The sequence below is a fragment of the Mustela nivalis genome (genome assembly GCF_964662115.1).
Source record: "Mustela nivalis genome assembly, chromosome: X".
In the NCBI taxonomy this organism is placed as follows: domain Eukaryota; kingdom Metazoa; phylum Chordata; class Mammalia; order Carnivora; family Mustelidae; genus Mustela; species Mustela nivalis.
In genome coordinates, this window is record NC_139040.1 from 47878129 (window position 1) to 47901646 (window position 23518).

Sequence of the window (23518 nt, forward strand, 5' to 3'; positions counted from 1 at the left end):
CAAAGTATAGGGATAGAAGGAATGTTCCTAAACCTCATCAAGTCTATCTATGAAAGACCGACAGCAAATATCATCCTCAATGGGAAAAAGCTTGCAGCCTTCCTGTTGAGATCAGGAACAAGACAAGGATGCCCACTTTCACCACTCTTGTTCAACATAGTATTAGAAGTCCTAGCAACAGCAATCAGACAACAAAGAGAAATAAAAGGCATCCAAATTAACAATTCAGAAGTCAAACTCTCTCTCTTAGCAGATGACATAATTATTTATATGTAAAACCCAAAAGAGTCCACCCCCAAACTACTAGAACTTATATAGCAATTCAGCAATGTGGCAGAATACAAAGTCAATGTACAGAAATCAGTGGCTTTCTTATACACTAACAATGAAAGTACAGAAAGGGAAATTAGAGAACTGATTCCATTTACTATAGCACCAAGAACCATAAGATACCTGGGAATAAACCTAACCAAAGAGGTAAAGGATCTGTACTCGAGGAACTACGGAACACTCATGAAAGAATTTGAAGAAGACACAAAAAGATGGAAGACCATTCAATGCTCTTGGATTGGAAGAATAAACATTGTTACAATGTCTATACTGCCTAGAGCAATCTATACTTTTAATGCTATTCCAATCAAAATTCCACCGGTATTCTTCATGTTTTATTTATATTCTCATGGGGTCAGCCAAGGACATCCCTGAGACTGTATCACTGTCCAAATTCTTCCCGATTTTTCTTTCTTCCCTTCCGTTTGTTGGGTGGGGATCACAAGAGCATTCTCCAATAAATTTGTTTCTGTATCCCTTGTAGTCTTTTTCGTGTGAATCCAATAATGTGCCCTGGCCCATCAAAACTCTTCTTCTTTTTTTTAAATTTTTAATTAATTTTTTATTTTTTATAAACATATATTTTTATCCCCAGGGGTACAGGTCTGTGAATCACCAGGTTTACACACTTCACAGCACTCACCAAAGCACATACCCTCCCCAATGTCCATAATCCCACCCCTTCTCCCAAACCCCCACCCCCAGCAACCCTCAGTTTGTTTTGTGAGATTAAGAGTCACTTATGGTTTGTCTCCCTCCCAATCCCATCTTGTTTCATTTATTCTTCTCGTACCCACTTAAGCCCCCATGTTGCATCACCACTTCCTCATATCAGGGAGATCATATGATAGTTGTCTTTCTCTGCTTGACTTATTTCGCTAAGCATGATACGCTCCAGTTCCATCCATGTTGTCGCAAATGGCAAGATTGCATTTCCTTTGATGGCTGCATAGTATTCCATTGTGTATATATACCACATCTTCTTGATCCATTCATCTGTTGATGGACATCTGGGTTCTTTCCATAGTTTGGCTATTGTGGACATTGCTGCTATAAACATTCGGGTGCACGTGCCCCCTTGGATCACTACGTTTGTATCTTTAGGGTAAATACCCAATAGTGCAATTGATGGGTCATAGGGCAGTTCTATTTTCAACATTTTGAGGAACCTCCATGCTGTTTTCCAGAGTGGCTGCACCAGCTTGCATTCCCACCAAGAGTGTAGGAGGGTTCCCCTTTCTCCGCATCCTCGGAGCATCTGTCATTTCCTGACTTGTTGATTTTAGCCATTCTGACTGGTGTGAGGTGATATCTCATTGTGGTTTTGATTTGTATTTCCCTGATGCCGAGTGATATGGAGCACTTTTTCATGTGTCTGTTGGCCATCTGGATGTCTTCTTTGCAGAAATGTCTGTTCATGTCCTCTGCCCATTTCTTGATTGGATTATTTGTTCTTTGGGTGTTGAGTTTGCTAAGTTCTTTATAGATTTTGGACACTAGTCCTTTATCTGATATGTCGTTTGCAAATATCTTCTCCCATTCTGTCAGTTGTCTTTTGATTTTGTTAACTGTTTCCTTTGCTGTGCAAAAGCTTTTGATCCCGATGAAATCCCAATAGTTCATTTTTTCCCTTGCTTCCCTTGCCTTTTGCGTTGTTCCTAGGAAGATGTTGCTGCGGCAGAGGTCGAAGAGGTTGCTGCCTGTGTTCTCCTCAAGGATTTTGATGGATTCCTTTCGCACATTGAGGTCCTTCATCCATTTTGAGTCTATTTTTGTGTGTGGTGTAAGGAAATTGACCAATTTCATTTTTCTGCATGTGGCTGTCCAATTAAAAAGTGTAGGGATAGAGGGCACATACCTCAATATCATCAAAGCCATCTATGAAAAACCCACCGCAAATATCATTCTCAATGGAGAAAAACTGAAAGCTTTTCCGCTAAGATCAGGAACACTGCAGGGATGTCCATTATCACCACTGCTATTCAACATAGTACTAGAGGTCCTAGCCTCAGCAATCAGACAACAAAAGGAAATTAAAGGCATCCAAATAGGCAAAGAAGAAGTCAAATTATCACTCTTCACAGATGATATGATACTATATGTGGAAAACCCAAAAGACTCCACTCCAAAACTGCTAGAACTTATATAGGAATTCAGTAAAGTGTCAGGATATAAAATCAATGCACAGAAATCCGTTGCATTTCTCTACATCAACAGCAAGACAGAAGAAAGAGAAATTAAGGAGTCAGTCCCATTTACAATTTCACCCAAAACCATAAGATACCTAGGAATAAACCTAACCAAAGAGACACAGAATCTATACTCAGAGAACTATAAAGTACTCATGAAAGAAATTGAGGAAGACACAAAGAAATGGAAAAATGTTCCATGCTCCTGGATTGGAAGAATAAATATTGTGAAAATGTCTATGCTACCTAAAGCAATCTACACATTTAATGCAATTCCTATCAAAGTAGCATCCATCTTTTTCAAAGAAATGGAACAAATAATGCTAAAATTTATATGGAACCAGAAAAGACCTCGAATAGCCAAAGGGATATTGAAAAAGAAAGCCAACGTTGGTGGCATCACAATTCCGGACTTCAAGCTCTATTACAAAGCTGTCATCATCAAGACAGCATGGTACTGGCACAAAAACAGACTGTTGAATCCTATAGGCTAGAATTTTGTTGAGTATTTTCGCATCTGTGTTCAGCAAGAATATTGGTCTATAGCTCTCTTTTTTGATGGGATTCTTGTCTGGTTTTGGATCAAGGTGATGCTGGCCTCATAAAATGAGTTTGGAAGTTTTCCTTCCATTGCTAGTTTTTGGAACAGTTTCAGGAGAATAGGAATTAGTTCTTCTTTAAATGTTTTGTAAAATTCCCCCGGGAAGCCGTCTGGCCCTGGGCTTTTATTTGTTTGGAGATTTTTAATGACTGTTTCACTCTCCTTACTGGTTATGGGTCTGTTCAGGCTTTCTATTTCTTCATGGTTCAGTTGTGGTAGTTTATATGTTTCTAGGAATGCATCCATTTCTTCCAGATTGTCAAATTTATTGCCGTAGAGTTGTTCATACTATGTTCTTATAATAGTTTGTATTTCTTTGGTGTTAGTTGTGATCTTTCCTCTTTCATTCATTATTTTATTTATTTGGGTCCTTTCTCTTTTCTTTTTGATAAGTTGGGCCAGGGGTTTATCAATTTTATTAATTCTTTCAAAGAACCAGCTCCTAGTTTCGTTGATTTGTTCTATTTTTTTTTTTTGGTGTCTATTTCATTGATTTCTGCTCTGATCTGTATGATTTCTCTTCTCCTGCTGGGCTTAGGGTTTCTTTCTTGTTCTTTCTCCAGCTCCTTTACGTGTTAGGTTAGGTTGTGTACCTGAGACCTTTCTTGTTTCTTGAGAAAGGCTTGTACCACTATATATTTTCCTCTCAGGACTGCCTTTGTTGTGTCCCACAGATTTTGAACCATTGTATTTTCATTATCATTTGTTTCCATGATTTTTTTCAATTCTTCTTGAATTTCCCGGTTGACCCATTCATTCTTTAGAAGGATGCTGTTTAGTCTCCATGTATTTGGGATCTTTTCAAACTTCATTTTGTGGTTGAGCTCTAGCTTTAGAGCATTGTGGTCTGAAAATATTCAGGGAATGATCCCAATCTTTTGATACTGGTTGAGTCTTGATTTAGGACCAAGGATGTGATCTATTCTGGAGAATGTTCCATGTGCACTAGAGAAGGATGTGTATTCTGTTGCTTTGGGATGAAATGTTCTGAATATATCTGTGATGTCCATCTGGTCCAGTGTGTCATTTAAGGCCTTTATTTCCTTGCTGATCTTTTGCTTGGATGATCTGTCCATTTCAGTGAGGGGAGTGTTAAAGTCCCCTACTATTATTGTATTATTGTTGATGTGTTTCTTTGATTTTGTTATTAATTGGTTTAGATAGTAGGCTGCTCCCACTTTGGGGACATAGATATTTAAATTGTTAAATCTTCTTGTTGGACAGACCCTTTGAGTATGATATAGTGTCCTTCCTCATCTGTTATTATAGTCTATGGCTTAAAATCTAATTGATCGGATATAAGGATTGCCACTCCTGCTTTCTTCTAATGTCCATTAGCATGGTAAATTCTTTTCCACCCCCTCATTTTAAATCTGGAAGTGTCTTCGGGCTTAAAATGAGTTGCTTTGAGGCAACATATAGATGGGTTTTGTTTTTGTATCCATTCTGATACCCTGTGTCTTTTGACAGGGGCATTTAGCCCATTAACATTCAGGGTAACTATTCAGAGATATGAATTTAGGGCCATTGTATTGCCTGTAAGGTGACTGTTACTGTATATGGTCTGTGTTCCTTTCTGATCTACCACTTGTAGGCTCTCTCTTTGCTAAGAGGACCCCTTTCAAGATTTCCTGTAGAGCTGGTTTGGTGTTTGCAAATTCTTTCAGTTTTTGTTTGTCCAGGAAGCTTTTAATCTCTCCTTCTATTTTCAATGATAGCCCTGCTGGATATACTATTCTTGGCTGCATGTTTTTCTCGTTTAGTGCTCTGAAAATATCATGCCAGCTCTTTCTGGTCTGCCAGGTCTCTGTGGATAAGTCAGCTGCCAATCTAATATTTTTACCATTGCATGTTACAGACTTCTTTCCCGGGCTGCTTTCAGGATTTTCTCTTTGTCACTGACACTTGTAAATTTTACTATTAGGTGACGGGGTGTGGGCCTATTCTAATTGATTTTGAGTGGCATTCTCTGAACCTCCTGAATTTTGATGCTCGTTCCTTTTGCCATATTGGGGAAATTCTCCCCAATAATTCTCTCCAGTATACCTTCTGCTCCCCTCTCTCTTTCTTCTTCTTCTGGAATCCCAATTACTCTAATGTTGTTTCGTCTTATGGTGTCACTTATCTCTCGAATTCTCCCCTCATGGTCCAGTAGCTGTTTGTCCCTCTTTTGCTCAGCTTCTTTATTCTCTGTCATTTGGTCTTCTATATCACTAATTCTTTCTTCTGCCTCATTTATCGTAGCTGTGAGAGCCTCCATTATTGATTGCACCTTATTAATAGCTTTTTTGATTTCAACTTGGTTAGATTTTAGTTCTTTTATTTCTCCAGAAAGGGCTTTTATATCTCTCGAGAGGTTTTCTCTAATATCTTCCATGCCTTTTTCGAGCCCGGCTAGAACCTTGAGAATTGTCATTTTGAACTCTAGATCTGACATATTACCAATGTCTGTATTGATTAGGTCCTTAGCCTTTGGTACTGCCTCTTGTTCTTTTTTTTGTGTTGAATTTTTCCGTCTTGTCATTTTGTCCAGATAAGAGTATATGAACGGGCAAGTAAAATTCTAAAAGGGTGGCAACAGCCCCAAGAAAATATGCTTTAACCAAATTAGAAGAGATCCAAAATCGTGAGGGGGGAGAAAGGGGATCAAAAGAGGTTCAAAAAGAAAAAAGAAAAAAAAGAAAAAAGAAAAAAAAAAAGAAAAGAATTTTAAAAAAAAGAAAACACCTAAGAAAAATATAAAAAGGAAAAAATATATATATTAGATAAACTAGTAAAAAATCGTTAAAAAAGAAAAAGGTAACAGTTAAAAACAAAAATTTTACCCAAAGGCGAGAAAAAAAAAACAAAAAATGAAAAAGAAAAAAATTAAATTAACTGCAAGACTAAAAAAAATCACAGGGAAATAGCCATGAGTTCCGTGCTTGGCTTTTTCCTCCTCTGGAATTCTGCTGCTCTCCTTGGTATTGAAACCGCACTCCTTGGTAGGTGAACTTGGTCTAGGCTGGATTTCTTATTGATCTTCTGGGGGAGGGGCCTGTTGTAGTGATTCTCAAGTGTCTTTGCCCCAGGCGCAATTACACTGCCCTTACCCGGGGCCCGGGGTGAGTAATCCGCTAGGGTTTGCTTTCAGGAGCTTTTGTTCCCTGAGCGCTTTCCGTAGAGTTCTGGAGGGCGTGAATACAAATGGCGGCCTCCTGGTCTCCGGCCCGGAGGAGCCGAGAGCCCAGGGCCCAACTCCTCAGTGCGCCCTCAGAGAACAGCGCCCAGTTATTCCCGTCTGCCTGACCTCCGGCCGCGCTCCGAGCTCACCGAGCCTGCGACCGGTTCAAGGTCACCCGGAGCTGTGAGCTTACTGTCGGCTCTGTCTCTGTAGCCGGCTTTCCCGTTCCAATACCCATAAGCTCTCCGACACTCAGACACCCCCGATCCTTCTGTGAGCCTGCGGGACCTGAGGCCACGCTGACCCCGTGTGGGCTTTGCCCTGGGTAGCCTCTGGAGCGATGTCCCTCAGCGGAACAGACTTTAAAAGTCCTGATTTTGTGCGCGGTTGCTCCGCTGCTTGCCTGGAGCCGGCCCCTCCCCCCCGGGTCTATCTTCCCGTCGCTTTGGATTCACTTCTCCGCTGGTCCTACCTTTCAGAAAGTGGTTGTTTTTCTGTTTCCAGAATTGCTGTTCTTCTTCTCTTCGATCTGCTGATGGATTTGCAGGTGTTTGCAATCTTTAGTTAAGCTATCTATCTGATCTCCGGCTAGCTGAAATAGTCTCAGCCTGCTACTTCTCCGCCATTTTGACTCCTCCCCCCCATGTATCTCTTCTTAATCACACTTCCCTACCCACCATGTAACCACACAAGTAAAATGATTCCTCACACTTCTTTGTAATTTTATGAAGCAAATGTGAATTCTTAGATATCATAGTTTAATAATTCTCCTTTTTTTCAGTTGATATCTCCTTTAGGTCTTTTTTAATGTATTAATGTCTCTATTAATTATTTTTGTCTTTTGTGGTTTATCTGTTATATACTTGGACAATTTTACCCATAGTTTCCCAGTTTGGTTTTTGCTAACTGTGATCTTATGGTGCAATTTAATATATTCCTCTCTCCTTGATATTTTCTATAATTGGCAACTGGATCCTAAATTTGATAAACTCAATTTTGATCCCTTTGTCAAAATAGGATCATGTTGTATCTCAGGAGACACACAGAGTCTAGCTATCTCTCTCTCTCTCTCTTTTTTTTTTTAATTGTTAGGAGCCCTTAATGCTCAATGCCTGCATTTATTAATTGATTACATTTGGAATATAATGATATTTTAATCTTTTATTTCTGTTATAGTTAGAATACTTTCATATACAGACAATTTTCTACATATACTAATGGATTATTCAATAGTAAAAATTATATTTCAAAGGTAGAATAAATCCTTGTGTTTTTTTATTTCTTTTTTTTTATAAGTTTTATTTATTTATTTTAGAGAGAGAGATAGAGAGATCATTGGCAGCAGGGGCACAAGGAGAGGGAGAGAGAATCTCAAGCAGACTTCCCTGAGTACAGAGTACCCAGATCCTGAGATCAGGACCTGAGCCAAAATCAAAAGTCTGATGTTTAACTGACTGCACCACCTAGGCATCCTTCTTTTTTTTTTTTTTTTCTTTAGCAGAAAATAAAATTTGTTAACTGTTATCCTATTTAGGTACTAATTGCTGTATATTATTGTAACTTTAAATATATTTGATGGGTTTCATACCATTTTGATTATTATTCTTTTTTTTTTAAAGATTTATTTATTTATTTATTTATTTGACAGAGATAGATCACAAGGAGACAGAGAGGCAGGCAGAGAGAGAGGAAGGGAAGCAGGCTTCCCGCCAAGCAGAGAGCCCGATGTGGGACTCCATCCCAGGACCCTGAGATCATGACCTGAGCCGAAAGCAGCGGCTTAACCCACTGAGCCACCCAGGCGCCCCTGATTATTATTCTTATTGAAGTTTAATTCTATCCATCTCTGCTCATGGAAAGTCTCTTTAATTTTGCCCCTGACTTTAGTTTGAAAGGACCAAAGTAGTTCTTTATTGCTTCTTTGATATCTAATATAATCACATGTTATAAGTTATCATGTACCTTTCTCACCTCAGATCTTTTCTCTGGTGAGAAATGAAATTAACCATTTATCTAAAATGTTTTTATTTTCATGAAGAATGGTATTTCAAGGCCATTGCTACAGGGATAGCTATTGTTTCCAGCCATTTCAATAAACAAAAATAGAATATTATATATGCATATAGGTGATATATAAATTACATGTAAAATTATAATTGTATATATTCAATCATTTTATAGAGTATATACATTATATAAAATTTATACATACAATTATATAATAGATAAAATAAAATATGCATATCACATCATAGTAATTTTACATATAACACATAATATGTGTGTATATATAATCTCCTATGTCTGAGTATAATTATGAATTCATATTAATACTTTCAATTCTAATAGTATGGGATTATTAGTAGTATGAGAATGTTACTTAACTTTTACTATCTATATCTTCTTCTTTCTACATGAAGAACCCTGCTTCTCAACACACAGAGGGTGACAGAATTAAACTATAACATAACTGTTAATTTGTTATGATATCATAACACACAACAGTCCCAGAATAACAATACTAAAGCTATCATCCCAATATTGTTACTGAAAATAGTTAAATATTTTGCATATGCTTTTTCCCTATCCCCCCTCATTTTTATAAGTGTGCTATATCTACTTTGATATAAAACATAGCCATTTAATTACATACTTTTTCTGTTATAACTTACATTTAGTATCAATTCCACAAGTTACTATATAAATATTGGTCACTACAAGTTCTTATATTGTTGTACCTCTAATCATTTTCATTGTTTGAATGACTTTCTGAACATAGACATTTAGTTTTTGTTTTCTGTCTTTTTTTGTTGTTGTTGTTTCTTTTTTTGTGAAAAGCCTGACAACTAAACACATATTGTTGTATCCAGGGGGACAACCACAGCAGTTAGCATATTCATTAATTTAATTAAGACCTTGTTTACACTTTCACTATCAACCATAATCATTTGTTTATTTGAATTACAGTCACCTGACTTTATTAGAAGCATCAGTAGCTGTCAGTAAATGAAAGTGTGCTTGACTTTCATAATTAAGTGTGAATTTAAGAGGCTTAATTTATAATAGGAAAAGCAATGTTTTCATGAGATGACAATGGAAATCAAGGAAAAGGCCCTAGTAAAACCTTTGTTATAGGATTAAAGATAAGACAATAATTAATGTGATTGTTGTTTGCTGACAGTACCTCCAGCTTTATCTTTAGTCCCCAAGGTCATTGCTTAGTCACCCTCCACTTTCAAAACAGACCATGTTTAAGTGAATTAATGAAAACCCTGAAGCAGGTTTCATAGGGTATCATGTCACTCTGATAACTGTGTATTTCTCTAGACTAACCTAGGGAAAAAATGACATTGGTTAAAAAAAGAACTGAAGTCTCTTCTTCAGATCAACTCTTACCATTAACGTAAAAAGCAAAGTGTGATGAAAAGAGGATGAGTTTGGAAAACAAAATTTGAGGTTTGATCTCTGATTCTGCTACTTATCTGCTGAGTGAGTTTCAGCAAGTTATTAATCCTTTCGGTACTCAGTATCATCATCTGAAAAGTGGGGAATGATGACACATTTTTGCATCTCAAATAAAATAGTGGATGCAAAAAATGTAAATGTAGGGTGATAGGCACTTTCTTTGCATTATTTTTTTTTTCTAGCACTCACTTATAATGAAGTTTTTGAGTTACCATGAAAAAATGTGTATTTAATGTACTTTTTATAGAACTTGTTAAATATATCCTGTGTAAACATATCAGATAATTAACACTTGAAAACTTATTTGATGCATGAAATGAAGATAAAATAGAAGGGAAAAAACCTTAGAGATTATACACTTATACCCCAATAAAATTGGCAATGTTAGGTTGGCTTCATTTTGAACTATATTATCTCTTGTGAATTGGCTTGACAGTCACTTGTCACTTTCTAAAAGTCATGTGTCCATTCTTTTACCTTAGTAATTGCAAACTAATCAACAGAATTAAATATTTTCATTAATGGGTTGGGATTGTTTTATTGCCTTAGGCTAATCCTTGTTAACACAAACCCTTGCTAATTTAAACAGGGCCTAACTGCCAAAAAAAAAAAAAAAAACTGTGAAGGAAGCCAAATTTGTCCTTGGCTATTTTCCTACACCTTTTGTCCCCATCAGCATATTTTTCCCTTTCTGTCACACTCTTTTCCCTATTCAGCTACCTATTTTCTAGCCAGCTTCTGTTGTCATCTGGATGTCAACTCAGTTGATACCTTTTAATTAGGATGTTAGAAAACAACCAGTTTAAGGCATAACTTTTCTCAGTGTTAAAAGGGGATTCATAAAAGAAAAGAAAGAGCCTAAATAGATAACATATAATGGTTAAATGGCTGGTAGTAGATTGTATTAAATAGGCAATTACATACTCTGCTCATAGCATTTTTTTTATACAAATGGCACAGAAACTCAAATTGGATCTATCCAGTAAAAAAGGGCTATATAAGAAACAAATTAAAAAAAAAACCCTTAAAATAAAAAAAAAGTAAAAACCCTAATATTGTCTTATTTCCTTTGATTTACTTCTTTCTCATAAACAAAGATCATAGAAAAAAACTGAATTAAATGTAGCCACTAGCTCCTTAGGTTCTTATTAACCCTGATTTTACTCTAAATGGCAATGTGAAATGTAGTAATAATGGTCAAAGACTAAGAAAACAGAGAGTAGGGGGGGGAGACAAGATGGTGGAGAAGTAGGAGGAGGCGCTGTTTCAACCTGTCCACTAAAGTGAACTGATTACCTACCAAAGAACTCTAATCACCCATGAAATCAGCCTGAGATTAGAATTATACACTTCTGGACCTCTACGGGGGTAGAAGTGGGCAGGTAAATTGGGCAGGCAAAGTGGAGTGGGAACATCAATTGAACTGATATTGGAAGATAAACAAAATGGGGAGGGAACCACCAGAAGCGACCCATTGGAAAGTAATACCCCAATATGAGAGTGCCTTGTGATTGGAGATGAGCATTAACTTGGAGTTTGCTTGAAAGCCTTCAAAAAGAGCAAAGTATTTTAGGGGGAAATTGGGGGAATCAGGAAGTTAGGAACAAGGGCTTAAGCCCAAGGGCCCAAAAACAGCCACCGCTGCCGCTGAGCCAGAGAAAGTGCAGTGAAGAAGCTCAGTCTTGGTCCCTGAGCAGCTGGTGTGCCTGAAATCCTCAGGGTGTCAGCACCAGCGAGGGTGAGGGAGGCTTGCCAGCCTGCAGAGCCACAGCCTTTTGCACTCTACAGGAGCCTGCACTGCACAACCAGAGTGTAAGTCTTGCCCTACATCCTCCCCTGAGAGAGGTTCCTACAGGCACCAGCTGGCATTCTCTAGGACCTGGAGAGGCTGAGCACTCCCAGCCTGGGCCAGAGTGAAAATCTCAGTGCTCTATCTCTGCTTGGGACCTCTCTGGCAGTCTGGAGCTGCCCAGACAGCAGCAGTTAGTATTTCTTGTGGTTTGGGTACAAGGGGGAGTTCCTGTGACCCCAGGGACTGTGACTGGAGACAGGCTCTGCCAGCGGCAGAGGGGGAATTTATGTGCTCTGGAGAATTGAGAGGGGGACAGATGGAGGCTTCTCTCTGAGATGGAGGTCAAGGTGCAGTTTGCTTTTCTCTAAACCTCCAAAAAACCGCCAAAAATGACCAAGGGGAGAGAAAACAAACGAAGAAACAAAAAAACCTCCAGAGAACAAAAGCCTGAAAAAACCATTTCCTCAGAACCCAACCCCTTGATGAGGGCAGGAGGACTTAACTCTAACAACACTCCCTGAAAACCACAGGGCAGGCCCCTCCCCCAGAAAGCCAGCTGTCATGGCCCGTGCACATGACAAATCGACCAGGAAATGTGAGGGTTAAGAGGATGGTGAAAAGAAATTAAGAGACAAAGAGATGGGGGAAGGAGGGACACTGAGGAAGATGTCTAACAGTGGCAATTTTATTCCACATCTTACAATCATTTATAAGGCAAACCACAATAGGAGGAGTAATACATCAGTACCTAGTCAGGTGACCGCAAGTTTCTTTAACAAGTTTACATTAACTACAAGCAAACCTTGTGATGCCAGGTAGTCTCGGCTAATGCCATTAGCAAGACAGTCAACCAGGGAGTGGGTTATGGGAGGTACAGGAACAACAAGGACCAACTAAGAACTAATGACTCTGACCACATTGTTCCCTTCTGTAGGGAGAGAGGAGAGCATGTGGGAAGTCAGGTAGGCGAGCACAACAACACATAGCACAGACCCTTTCTCAGTGTTACTCAACTTTCCCGTCCTTAACCCTTTGTCAAAGTGTCCAGACTTTAAAGGAGACACAAGTCAGGGCCTGGTTTGGTCCTTGACTCCAACCGTGCCATAGCCTCCACCAGCCAGCCAGGAATAAACAAAACAAAACAAAACAAAAAAACCCAAGAGAACACCCACCACTACTTCATAGATACAACTTTTATTTTTAATTCATTCCCACTATTCTGGTTCTTTTCATTGTTTTTTATATAACTTTTTAACCTATTTACCTATTTACCATACCTATTTACCATTTACCAAGTGTACCTATTTACAATGAGATGTTCAGTACATAAAATTCCATAATAACCTTTTAACTTGAACTTTTTTGATACATATACCTGTGTTTTGCTTTTATTTTTCTATTTTTATTTTATTTTATTTATTTATTTTTTAATATTCATATAGACATAAGCTTCAAGGTAATCCCCCTACCCCAGTCAGTGCTACGACTATAGGTAAACAAGTTTTAATCCCCCTTTTTCTCAGATAAGTTGAGCCCTTTTTTTTTTTTAAAGATTTTATTTATTTATTTGACAGACAGAGATTACAAGCAGGCAGAGAGGCAGGAAGAGAGAGAGAGGGGGAAGCAGGCTCCCTGCTGAGCAGAGAGCCAGATGCGGGGCTCTATCCCAGGACCCTGAGATCATGATCTGAGCCAAAAGCAGAGGCTTAACCCTCTGAGCCACCCAGGCGCCCCAAAAGTTGAGTCCTTTAACAAAGATATCAAGATACAACCAGGAAGAATCAAAATAATCTTCTGCACACACCCTGAGAATTTATAACCACTCCCATCTTTTTCTTCTGTCAGTATTTCTGTGTATTTGTTTTTGTACTGGTAGTATATAAATCTTAAACTTGGGGTTCATTTTGACAGGGTTCTTTTTTTTTATTATTCATTTATTTATTTTTATTCTCTTGCCATCTACTTCTGTCGGTCTTTTCGTTTCTCTGTTTTTGTTTGTATGCTTAATAAATCTTAACTTTGGGGCCCATTTGGGCTGCGCCTTCTCTCTTTTTTTATCTTTGTTTCCCCCCTATCTCTCTCTCTCTTTTTTTTTTCTTTCTTTTTGTGGGGACTCTTGATTGCTCCGAAGCATTCAAGGGTGCATCTTGTCTGCACCATGGTTGATACATTCAGCTAAACATCCATTCAGCCATCTCTCACCAAAATGACTAGGAGGAAGAATGTCTAACAGAAAAAAAAATCAGAGACTGGGCCCTCTCCATCAGAGCTATTGGACATGGACATAAACAGTATGTTGGAAAGGGTATTCAGGCTAACAACTATGCAGGCAATAGCTAGGCTGGAGAAAGCCTTTGATGACAAAATGAAATTGATTCGGGCAGAAGTGAAAGCCACCAGGTATTACATTAACAATGCTTTCAGTGAGTTCCAATCTAATCTAAAATTCTCTAAAAGCTAGGGTAACTGAGGCAGAAGATAGAATTAGTGATCTGGAGGACAAACAGAGAAAAAGGATCAGGAGGAAGCCTAGAACAAAGAGTTTAGAAGCCATGAAAACAGAATTAGGGAAATAAATGATGCCATAAGCCGTTCCAATGTCAGAATTATTGGAATCCCTGAGGGGGAGGAGAAAGAAAGGGGACTAGAAGATAGAGTTGAACAAATTCTCCATGAAAATTTTCCCAATCTGGTGAATGGAACCAGCTTTAATGTACTAGAGGCAGAAAGGTCTCTCCCCCAAGATCATAGAATCTGGAAAGACATTGAGACACATGATTGTGAAAATGATGAATCATAATTGTGGACAGGAGCTCTTGAAAGCAGCTAGGGGGAAGAAATTACTTATGTACGGAAGAAAACCCATCAGAATAATGTCAAACCTGTCCACAGAAACCTGCCAAACCAGAATGGGCTGGCAAGATGTATTCAGGGCACTAAATGAGAAGAACATACAGCCAAGAATACTTTATCCAGCAAGACTGACAGTCAAAATGGATGGAGAGATAAAGAGCTTTAATACAAACAAGATTTAAAAGAGTATGTGACCACCAAGCTGACACTGCAGGAAATATTAAAGGGGGTTCTATGAAAGAGGAAAAACCCTAAGACTATCATTGAACAGAAATCTATGGAGACAATCTATAGAAACAAAGACTTCACAAGTAACAAAATGTCAATAAAAACGTATCTCTCAATAATCTCTCTCAATGTGAATGAAATAAATGCGCCCATAAAATGACACAGGGTTGCAGGTTGGATAAAAGGACAGGACCCATCCATATGTTGTCTACAAGAGACCCATTTGGAACCTAAGAATACATCCAGACTAAAAGTGAAGAAATGCAGAAGCATCTTTCATGCCAGTGAGCCTCAAATGAAGGCTGGGGTAGTGATTCTCATATCACATAAATTAGATTTTAAACTAAAGACTAGGTCAGAGATACAGAAGGACACTACATCATTCATAAAGGGACTATCCACCAAGATGATCTAACAATTGTAAATATCTATGCCTCCAATAAGGAAGCAGCCAATTACATAAGAAAACTATTAATCAATATAAAGAGTCATATTGATATGAATACATTAATAGTAGGAGACCTTAACACGCCTCTGTCAGTAATAGATCATTCAAGAAGAAAATCAATAAAGAAATAAGAGCATTGACTGACACATTGAACCAGATGGACCTCATATACAGAACATTCCACCCTCAAACAACAGAATACTCATTCTTCTCAAGGGCACATGGAACCTTCTCCAGAACAGACCACATACTGGGTCACAAAACAGGGCTCAACTGATACCAAAAGACTGAGATTATTCCTTGCATATTCTTAGATCACAATGCTTTGAAACTGGATTTCAGTCACAAGGAAAAGTTTGGAAGGAATTCAACCACCTGGAAGCTAAAGATCACCTTGCTTCAGAATGCATGGATCAACCAGGAAATCAAAGAAGAACTTAAACAATGCATGGAAATCAATGAGATTGAAGACACATTGGTCCAAAACCTATGGGATACAGAAAAGGTGGCCCTAAGGGGGAAATACATAGCCATGCAAGCCTCCCTCAAAAAAAATTGAAAAATCCAGAATATACCAGCTGCCTTTACACCTTAAAGAACTGGGGAATCAACAACAGATTAAGCCAACTCCATACACAAGAAGGGAAATAATCAGGATAAGAGCAGAGATCAATGAGATAGAATCTAGAGGTACACTAGAATGCATCAATGAAACTAGAAGCTATTTTTTTTGAAGAATCAATAAGATTGATAAATCATTGGCCAACGTATTCCAAAAGGAAGACCCTAATTAATAAAATTATGAAAGAAAAGGGAGAGATCAAAACTAACACCAAGGAAATAGAAACAATCATCAGAAATTATTTTCAACAGTTATATGCCAATAAGTTAAGCAACCTGGATGAGATGGATGCACTCCTGGAAACCTACAAACTTCCAAAATTGGAACAGGAAGAAATTGACAACCTGAATAGATTGATATCTTGTAACAAGATTGAATCAGATATCAACAACTTCCCCAAAACCCAGAGCCCAGGACCTGATGGATTCCGTGGGGAATTCTACCAAACTTTCAAAGAAGAAAGAATACCTATTCTCCTAAAGCTGTTTCAAAAAATTGAAGCAGAAGGAAAACTTCCACACCCTTTTTATGAAGCCAGCATTACCCTGATCCCCAAACCAGGCAAAGACCCCACCAAAAAGGAGAATTTCAGACCAATATCCCTGATGAATATGTATGCTAAGATTCTCAACAAGATCCTAGCAAATAGAATCCAACAGCACATTAAAAAGATTATCCACCATGACCAGGTGGGATTCATCCATCGGTTTCAAGGATGGTTCAACATTTGCAAATCAATGTGATAGAACAAATCAGTAAGAGAAGAGAGAAGAACCAGATAGTCCTCTCAATTGATGCAGAAAAAGCATTTGAGAAAATCCAGCATCCGTTCCTGATTAAAACACTTCGAAGTATAGGGATAAAGGGAACATTCCTCATCTTCATAAAATCTATGTATGAAAAAGCCACAGCAAATATCAGCATCAATGGAAAAAAGCTCACAGCCTCCCCGTTGAGATCAGGAATACAACAAGGATGCCCACTCTCACCACTCTTGTTCAACATATTATTAGAAGTCCTAGCATCAGCAATCTGACAATAAAGAGACATAAAATGTATTCAAATTGGCAAGGAAGAAGTCAAACTCTCTCTCTTCCCAGATGACATGATACTTTATATGGAAAACCCAAAAGAGTCCACCCCCAAACTACTAGAACTCATACAGCAATTCAGTAATGTGGCAGAATACAAAGTCAATGTACAGAAATCAGTGGCTTTCTTATACACTAACAATGAAAATACAGAAAGGGAAATTAGAGAATTGATTCCATTCAATATAGCACCAAGAACCATAAGATACCTGGGAATAAACCTAACCAAAGTGGTAAAGGATCTGTACTTGAGGAACTACAGAACACTCATGAAAGAAAACAAAGAAGACATGAAAAGATGGAAGAACATTCAATGCTCATGGATTGGAAGAATAAACATTGTTAAAATGTCTATACTGACTAGAGCAAGCTATACTTTCAATGCCATTCTGGTCAAATTTCCACCGACATTTTTCAAAGACCTGGGGCAAACAATCTTAACATTTGTATGGAATCAGAAGAGACCCCCAATTGCTGAGGAAATGTTGAAAAAGAAATACAAAACTGGGGGCATCATGTTGTCTGATTTCAAGCTTTACTACAAAATTGCAATCACCAAGACAGCATGGTACTGGCATAAAAACAGACACATAGACCAGTGGAACGGAGTAGAGAGCCCAGATATGGACCCGCAACTCTATGGTCAAATAATATTCGATAAAGCAGGAAATAATATACAGTGGAAAAAAGACAGTCTCTTCAATATATAATGTTGGGAAAATTGGACAGCTATGTGTAGAAGAATGAATATTGCCCATTCTCTTACACCATACACAAAGGTAAACTCGAAATAGATAAAAGACCTCAACATGAGGCAGAAATCCATCAGAATCCTGGAGGGAACCAAGGCAGTAACCTCTTTGATATCAACCACAGCAACTTCTTTCAAGATATGTCTCCAAAGGCAAAGGAAACAGAAGAGAAAATGAACTTTGGGGACTTAATCAAGATCAAAAGCTTCTGCACAGCAAAGGAAACAGTCAACAAAACAAAGAGGCAACCCACGGAATGAAAGGTATTTTCAAATGTCAGTACAGAAAGAAGGCTGATATCCAGGATCTATAAAGAACTCCTCAAACTCAACACACACAAAACAGATAATCATGTCAAAAGATGGGCAGAAGACATGAACAGACACTTCTCCAATGAAGACATACAAATGGATAGCTGACACATGAAAAAATGTTCATCATCACTAGCCGTCAGGGAGATTCAAATCAAAACCTCATTGAGATACCACCTTACACCAGTTAGAATGACCAAAAGTAGCAATACAGTAAACAACGTGTGTCGGAGGGGATGTGGAGAAAGGGGAACCCTCTTACACTGTTGGTGGGAATACAAGTTGGTGCAGCCACTTTGGAAAACAGTGTGGAGATTTCTTAAGAAATTAAAAATAGAGCTTCCCTATGACCCTGCAATTGCAATACTGGGTATTTACCCCAAAGATACAGATGTAGTGAAATGAAGAGTCATCTGTACCCAATGTTCATAGCAGCTACGGTCTCCAAACCATGGAAAGAACCAAGATTCCCTTCAATGGACAAATGGATAAGGGTATATATCCATATACCCTACTCCATAGGGTATATGGATATATACTCCATAGGGTATATAGATATACCCTATGGAGTATTATGCCTCCATCAGAAAGGATGAATACTCAACTTTTGTATCAATATGGATGAGGCTGGAAGAGATGATGTTGAGTGAAATAAGTCAAGCAGAGAGAGTCAATTATAATATAGTTTCATTTCTTTGTGGAGCATAAGAAATAACACTGAGGACACGGGGAGATGGAGAGGAGAAGCGAGTTGTGGAAGTTGCGGGGGAGGGAGATGAGCCATGAGCGACTATGGACTCTGAAAAACAGTCTGAGTGTTTTGAAGGGGTCGGGGGTGGGAAGTTGGGTGAGCCTGGTGGTGGGTATTATGCAGGACACGTATTGCATGGATCACTGGGTGTGGTGCATAAACAATGAATTCTGGTACACTGAAAAGAAATTTAAAAAATAAAATAATAATTTAAAAAATAGAGAGTCAAACCTGTAATGTTCCAAAAACGGGTGATAAGGGAGGAAACTTGAACATCAGAGAAAAAGGAATCCCATTATTGGTAAACAATTTGCCACCTGAATATCATTATTACATGTTCAGAAATAATGTCATTACAATCTTCGTTTAGTTCTTTGAATATGTCATAACTGGAACTAAAGAAAAAAAAACGTTGTGAAGAAAGTAGGCAACCTAGGACCCTTCCTTGTACATTGGCTCCAAGATTTTGGTCTAATACATAGTTTCCACTGCATGGATGACAGTCCTAGGACCAGTTTCACTGACTATTACAAGATAGACCATTTTATTTTTGACTGTGGGAAGCTTCAAAGAACAGAAAGAATATTTCACTGTGAATGTCACTGTCTTAATAAAGTTAACTTTATGTGAGAAAATGAATTAATATAATGGAAAAGATTTAGTAATACAAAGTCAAAATACTATTCCCCTACCCCCATTTGAAAGGTATTTTCAAATGTCAGTACAGAAAGAAGGCTGATATCCAGGATCTATAAAGAACTCCTCAAACTCAACACACACAAAACAGATAATCATGTCAAAAGATGGGCAGAAGACATGAACAGACACTTCTCCAATGAAGACATACAAATGGATAGCTGACACATGAAAAAATGTTCATCATCACTAGCCGTCAGGGAGATTCAAATCAAAACCTCATTGAGATACCACCTTACACCAGTTAGAATGACCAAAAGTAGCAATACAGTAAACAACGTGTGTCGGAGGGGATGTGGAGAAAGGGGAACCCTACATTTAGAACTACATTTAGAATATTTGGGGGAAAAGAGTTTTGTCTCAATTTTTTTTTCCTGAATTATTCACATGAGAGTGGTTTCTCAATCTGATATGTTCATCCTTGTTGCTTTTACCTTTACTGAAGACCACTGTTTGTTTTGGTGCACATCACTACTTGGAACTCTGAGGCTGTTTACTCCTTGATATTATTCTGCTTACAATACTTTTGCCTGTATGAGGCAGTGATGTGAAAATGGCCACCATGGTCTTTGTTACATCTGCATGGTATAGTGGTGGTAAGGATTTAAAATATACAACAGTAAGATTTAATAAAATATCCCAAGTAATAAAAAGATACAATGTCAAAAAATGAAACTGTATGCTGAATATTGTACCAATAGTTCAAGCAAAAAATATTCTTCATGTAGTTTTTATTCATGGACCCTGATAATTCCTAGGTTTTCTTGCTTCCCTCAAAACCTAATCCTTCTACTTTCTTTTGAAAAATTTGTATTCTTAAAAATTCTACACCACCAGCTTTCTATTGTCCTTTGAATCATTGGGAAATCCAATTCTAAGTACAGGGGTCAGACTTTCTTCAGAATCTACCCTCTCAAATACAACCACCAAGTGCGATCCATAGTATACAGTGACACAGAGCAGTGCATTTCCAAGGTCTGAATTATAAACTAAAAACTTTATGGGCATGGACATTTTTGGGCAAGAAAAATGAACTCTTCAGCACTATACTCAAAGATGGATTTGGCCCTCAAATATCCAATTGGTTGAGGTCCTTGAGGTCTTTTTCTGAGTGGAAGATGAAGATAATTCTTCCTCTAATTTTACATCTTATCATTATTCAAATTTTAACTATTGTTTCTCTCTCTTTCTTTCTAACACACACACACACACACACACACACACACTTATCAAAGAAAAATCATAATTCTTAAAGTCAGGAGTGTCTAGGTTTATGTTAAGAATTAGCATTAATACACCCTTCCTCTAGTACAGAAGGTTTTTTATATTATTCAGAATAGTGTCACCTCTCCTTATGCACATTTAGTGATTATATATATATATATATATATATATATATATATATACATATATCCATACCAGAAGTCTATCAGTAGGAAATGGGCCTCATTACTATTATTGTTCCAAACAACAGAATCATCAACCCTGTAGTCTGCCTTTCTACTTTCTGGTCACTCAAGCATCCCAAAAAGCTTTTAAAAATTATCACTTTTCTTTACCTTAGTCCAGATCAAATTCTTAGAGGGGTGGAGGAGGAAAGCTTAATATTAATTTTGGTCAGCCCATTTCTAGTAGTAGGAAGATTTATTAAATACTGTCCCATAGAATTTCTTCAAGATCAGAGTTTAAGGGATCATTATTCTCCCAGTTACACTTTCTCCTTAAGTTAGTAAATTGGTGAGGGAGTCAAGTGTGTACACAACTACCTAAATAATTATATTAGCCATTTTTACTATTTACTAACACAGGCCCTGATTTACTGTAACAGAGTAGGTGGTTTATTCAAACAAAATAGGTGTTTAGTCACTAACTACTCTCCCTCTATACATTTGTTAAGCCCCAATAATGGGCCCATGATTAAAGGAGCAAGACTGATACAAAGCAAAAGTCAAGCAAAGCTTTATTTCATGCCAAGCATCAAGAATCAAACTGACGGAGAGAGGAGTCAAGATGGCGGAGAAGTAGCAGGCTGAGACTACTTCAGATACCAGGAGATCAGCTAGATAGCTTATCTAAAGATTGCAAACACCTGCAAATCCATCAGCAGATCTAAGAAAGTAGAACAGCAATTCTGGAAACAGAAAAACAACCATTTTCTGAAAGGTAGGACTGGCGGAGAAGTGAATCCAAAGTGACGGGAAGATAGACCCGGGGGGAGGGGCCGGCTCCTGGCAAGTGGCGGAGCAATGGAGCACAAAATCAGGACATTTAAAAGTCTGTTCCGCTGAGGGACATCATTCCAGAGAATAAACCGGGATGAAGCCCACGCGGGGTCAGCGTGGCCTCAGGTCCCGCAGGGTCACAGAAGGATTGGGGGAGTCTGAGTGTCGCAGATCTTGCAGGTATTGGAACAGGAAAGCCGGCTACAGAGACAGAGCTGTCAGTAAGATCACAGCTCGGGGTTACCTTGAACCGGTCCCAGGCTCGGTGAGCTCGGAGCGCGGCCGGAGGTCAGGCAGACGGGAGTAACTGGGTGCTGTTCTCTGAGGGCGCACTGAGGAGTGGGGCCCCGGGCTCTCGGCTCCTCCAGGCCAGAGACCAGGAGGCCGCCATTTGTATTCCTGTCCTCCAGAACTTTACGAAAAGCGCTCAGGGACAAAAGCTCCTGAAAGCAAACATGAGAGGATTACTCAGCTCCTGGTACGGGCTGTGCAATTCCACCTGGGGCAAAGACACTTGAGAATCACTACACCAGGCCCCTCCCCCAGAAGATCAGCAAGAAATCGAGCCAAGACCAAGTTTACCTACCAAGGAGTGCGGTTTCAATACCAAGGAGAGCAGCAGATTTCCAGATGAGGAGAAAGCAAAGAACGGAACTCATGGCTTACTCCCTGTGATTTTTTTAGTCTTGCAGTTAATTTAAATTTTTTCTTTTTCATTTCTTTTCTCTTCAGCTAAATGTTTTTTAAAATTTACCCTTTTATTTTTTAACATTTTTAAACTAGTTTATCTAATATATATATATATATAATTATATTTTTCTTTATTTGTTTTCTTTTATTTAATTCTTTTCTTTTCTTTTTTTTTCTTTCATTCTTTTTGAACCTCTTTTTATCCCCTTTCTCCCCCCTCACGATTTGGGATCTCTTCTGATTTGGTTAAAGCATATTTTCCTGGGGTTGTTGCAACCCTTTTAGTATTTTAATTGCTCCTTCATACACTCGTATATGGACAAAATGACAAGGCAGAAAAATTCACCACAAAAAAAAGAACAAGAGGTAGTAAAAAGGCTAGGGACCTAATCAATACAGACATTGGTAATATGTCAGATCTAGAGTTCAGGATGACAATTCTCAAGGATCTAGCTGGGCTCAAAAAAAGCAGGGAAGATATTAGAGAAACCCTCTCGGGAGATATAAAGCCCTTTCTGGAGAAATAAAAGAACTAAAATCTAACCAAGTTGAAATCAAAAAAGATATTAATGAGGTGCAATAATAATGGAGGCTCTCACTGCTAGGATAAACGAGGAACAAGAAAGAATTATTGATATAGAAGACCAAATGACAGAGAATAAAGAAGCTGAGCAAAAGAGGGACAAACAGCTACTGGACCACGAGGGGAGAATTCGAGAGATAAGTGGCACATAAGACGAAACAACATTAGAATAATTGGGATTCCAGAAGAAGGAGAAAGAGAGAGGGGAGCAGAAGGTATACTGGAGAGAATTATTGGGGAGAATTTCCCCAATATGGCAAAGGGAACAAGCATCAAAATTCAGGAGGTTCAGAGAACGCCACTCAAAATCAGTAAGAATAGGCCCACACCCGTCACCTAATAGTAAAACTTACAAGTCTCAGTGACAAAGAGAATATCCTGAAAGCAGCCTGGGAAAAAAAGTCTGTACCATACAATAGTAAAAACATTAGATTGGCAGCTGACTTATCCACAGAGACCTGGCAGGCCAGAAAGAGCTGGCATCATATTTTCAGAGAACTAAACGAGAAAAACATGCAGCCAAGAATACTATATCCAGCTAGGCTATCATTGAAAATAGAAGGAGAGATTAAAAGCTTCCAGGACAAACAAAAACTGAAAGAATTTGCAAACACCAAACCAGCTCTACAGGAAATATTGAAACGGTCCTCTAAGCAAAGAGAGAGCCAACAAGTGGTAGATCCGTAAGGAACAGAGACAACATACAGTAACAGTCACCTTACAGGCAATAC